Source organism: Lithobates pipiens, unplaced genomic scaffold (assembly GCF_037356315.1).
Source record: "Lithobates pipiens isolate NorthernLeopardFrog02 unplaced genomic scaffold, aLitPip1_a1.2 Scaffold_25, whole genome shotgun sequence".
In the NCBI taxonomy this organism is placed as follows: domain Eukaryota; kingdom Metazoa; phylum Chordata; class Amphibia; order Anura; family Ranidae; genus Lithobates; species Lithobates pipiens.
The window spans coordinates 83,311,285-83,315,137 of NW_027507787.1; the positions used below are offsets into that span (position 1 = coordinate 83,311,285).

A 3,853-nucleotide genomic window follows, 5' to 3' on the forward strand; every position below is an offset into this window, starting at 1 on the left:
CTGTAACTATAGAGGACACTATGTCTGTATTCATTAATGGATTTTAAATATTTATCCATGCACATAGCACATCCTTGTACTAGGGATATAATTTGCATTACAAACTACACCAAAATACGCCTTGCCTTGAAGGTATGCAAATTATAGACATTAAATTACACTTAGGCAATCAATTAGGCATTCTATTGGCTCATTCATAGGTCTGAAGTATTGCATAACTATAAGAGAATTAGCATCCTTTTTGTATATAAACACCATCCTTTGCTGTATGAGGTATTGCGATTTGTTTCATCTTGTTCAGCAGACAAACGTCTTTAACCGACAAAACAACAATGTCAGCAAAGGGTGGACAAAACAAAAATCGTGAGTCTTTTTTCAAACTCTATTACAGAAGTTTAGTACCATATCTATGCTGTAGAAAAATTATAACTAAGCTGGAATTGTTTGATAATTTTTATTAACATTATGCTATAACAAAATTACATTATTGTTTTATACATTTGTTCTGCTGATATTATTTAGGTGTATTAACAATTGTGTGCAGGCAGTAGTCATTTTTTTGTTCAATTGTCAGTATTTAATATCCAATCAAGTTAGTTTATGTTCAACAAATTGGTCTTTTTTTTTGCTTAAACTTTTGAGAAAGGAACAAAGCATAACTACATTGATTTATTTATTCTTCAGTCACTGAACTGCAGCACCAGTTCATGCTAGTTGAGGAATAGCAGATACAATTAGGCTGAGATGGCGCAATTGTAAATACAAAACCTTTTGTGTCCCAAACTATAAAGAAATGCTTTTACAGAGAAAAACCAAATCAAATTCATGAATTCACAAATTATTACAGGTGTTGATATAATGCTGTCAATTTACACAGCACTTTACATATTATATATTCGCATAGGTCTGTGTCTTCACAAATTGAGGAAATGGCTTGTGTAAACATTTAGTCAAATATTCTTGAAGGTCAACAAACATCTTAGACCCCTTTCACACTGGGGCGTTTTTCATGCGTTTTTCAGGCACTTTAGCGTTAAAAAAAGCACATGTAAAGCGCTTGAAAGAAGCCTCATCTGCAATTCCAATGTGAAAGCCCCAGTGCTTTAAGAGCTCTTTCACACTGCCAGTGCCCGGAAAACGCTCGTAAAGTGCCGCTTAAACTAACGGTGCTTTACCAGCATTTTCCGAGCGCTAGTGGTGCGTTTTTAACCCCTGCAAGTGGCCAAATAAAGGGTTAAAAGCACCCACAAAGCGCCGCTGACAAAAGTGCTTTGCAGGCGCTTTTCAGATGTTTTGCAGGCGCTTTCCATTGATTGCTGCAAAGAAGCTGCTTGCAGGACTTTTTTTGACGCCCTGACAGCGCATCGCCTCAGTGTGAAAGCACTCGTTCACATTGGGATTGCAATTGCGGTTTCTTTCAGGACCTTTACAGGTGCTTTTTTTAAAGCCGAAGCGCCTGAAAAACGCTCCAGTGTGAAAGGGATCTCAGTGTGAAAGCACTCGGGCTTTCACATTGGGATTGCAGATGAGGCTTCTTTCAAGTGCTTTACAGACGCTTTTTTTAAGGCAAAAGCGCTTGAAAAACAACTGAAAAACGCCCCAGTATGAAGGGGGTCTTATAGTAAAATATATGATATCCTTGTCTGGCAGATAAACCTAATATCTTTCACTTTTTTTAGCATGCAATCCTCCAGTCCCTGTATGTCAGGACCAAACACCTAAATGCCCACAACCATGCGTTCCTATATGTCAGGATCCAACACCTGTATGCCAAGACCCATGCCAAAAGCAAGGTATGTAACGTAACTGCACTTTATTGTAAACTAATTACATGACCTTTTGTAGAAAAATTCTACAGTGTAAGCAAATTTCTATGTATAACGATTAAACAAAACCAGAGTTGCTAGGTGTCTATTAGCTATTTATGTCAATAGAAAAACAGCACTTCAACCAACACTGCGACAAACCTGGGAACATGCAGAATTGTAAAACAAAACAAAGAAAATACTATTTAAATTATAATACACAATGGAGTTGATTAACTAAAGAAAAATAGGCCTTAAGCTTTTCAAGGGAAGTTGTAGGAAAACTTGCCCTGGGGCTTAGTGAAGGCGATGAAAATATACTTTGCAAATAAAAGCCAATTTCATGCAAGGAAAATAAAACAGCTGCCATAAAGGCTGGCATACATGGACCAAACACCGACAGGTTCAGAAAGACCTGGTCGTATATCATTCTGCATGTACTGCTGTCTGTTCAACAGGAGCTAGTCTAACGAACAGCTTCTGTTTAAAGGCCCTGCTGAATAACAAGCATTCTATCATCGCTTGCAGCCAATGGCTGCAGCGTTGATCTGTGCATTCTGACGGGGGCCAGTCCCTGCTGTCAGGTTACAATAAAGTAGCTGAGGTGATCCCTGCATTCACATCGTTTGGGTGGATGTGGGGATCTGTAAGTTATTTTTTGGTTAAATGAAAAAACGAAAAAAAAAAAAACTCCCTGCGTATGCCCAGTTTTATCTTTGCACGTGAGTAGTTGATGAAAGCCAGCAGAGCTTCATCTCATTCACAAAGTCCTTTGCAAAGTGAGTAGTCTATTTGCTTTTCATAAATGAAGCCCAATATGTATGCAATTGCATCCACAATGGGCAAAATTTTAATGATTTAACAGGAAATATAACAATAGCCAGTAAATTCACCTATTTATGTTTGTTGGATATTTGGCATAAGTTGAACCATAGGTTATTGCTTTACTTGCAAATTAACAAATACCCATATCTAGAATTAAATTCTAGTCTAAGGGGTCTTTCAACCAAAATTCACAAATTTTCCATTAACATTTGTGAATTGTGGATGGAAGTTGCAGTAATCTTGGGTGAAAAAAATCGATAAACAGACCCTTAAGTACTTTGCTTATTAAAAAATCAAAGTAACAAGCTTCAGGAAGGTTATAGAAATAATCAGAAAGATGCATACTGTTTGAACATTTACCATACACATTACACATTTTACAATTTAGAAAAGGCCTGGATGAATGGCCTAAAAAGGCCAGACCAAAGACTTACGCCCTGACAAAAGCAAGTATTTGGGACAAGATATGGTTTAGTAATGAAAGCTACTGTTGCTTGAAATTTTATCACTCGACTGTTACTTCTTTGAAAAGAAAGATTCTTAGCCAAGTATGTTAGCTGTGAGAACGTTGTCAAAACCATAGGTACCTTGCTACAGCTTCAAAATGTTACTTACAGCTACATGTCCAGTACTAATAAAGATGTGTTCACTTCTTTTCTAGATCCATGCATTGTGGTTGATCCCTGCCAGACACAGGGCAAAGGAGTCAAGAAATGAAGGGAATGAAAATTCTTTCATACGAGTAAACCTATCTACAAATGAAATAAAATATTACAGCTTATCCAGCTGCTTCTCTCTGTTATCTTATCTATGTGAAGTGGAAACACTTCCAAACTCATGTTTAATTGTCCTATCTGAGTGAATAAATGTATTCTCTTGATTAATTCATATCTGTGTCTTTGTATTATTATTGCCTAGATTTAGAACATAACATCTGAAAATGTAACCTGGATTTTATTGTAGTTGTTTTGTTTAATTAGTGTTGGATAACGTAGGAAAGAATTAAAACCTGTGTTATAATTTTTTACCTTCATAGGGGTTTTACTTCTTTAGAGAGATTTGTTTCTTGGGTACTCTCCTGGTCATACTATTTTCACCAGAATGGAAGCGAGGGAAAGTCTGCAATGGTGACATAGACCGCAAAAAAGCTGATGGGGGTTTAACATTCACCTATATTTCCAAAAAGACACTTCTTCTCGGGTAACTAGGATAATAGGTGAGGG

General features: G+C 36.8%; 1 long non-coding RNA gene across 1 annotated transcript; it reads left to right on the forward strand.

The window, feature by feature from the left end:
- The first annotated feature begins 208 nt into the window (after positions 1-208).
- LOC143930352 (uncharacterized) lies at positions 209-3,518 on the forward strand. Its single transcript, XR_013262760.1, has 3 exons — positions 209-363; positions 1,680-1,793; positions 3,292-3,518. It is a non-coding gene; the product is annotated as an uncharacterized LOC143930352 (long non-coding RNA).
- Positions 3,519-3,853: the final 335 nt, after the last annotated feature.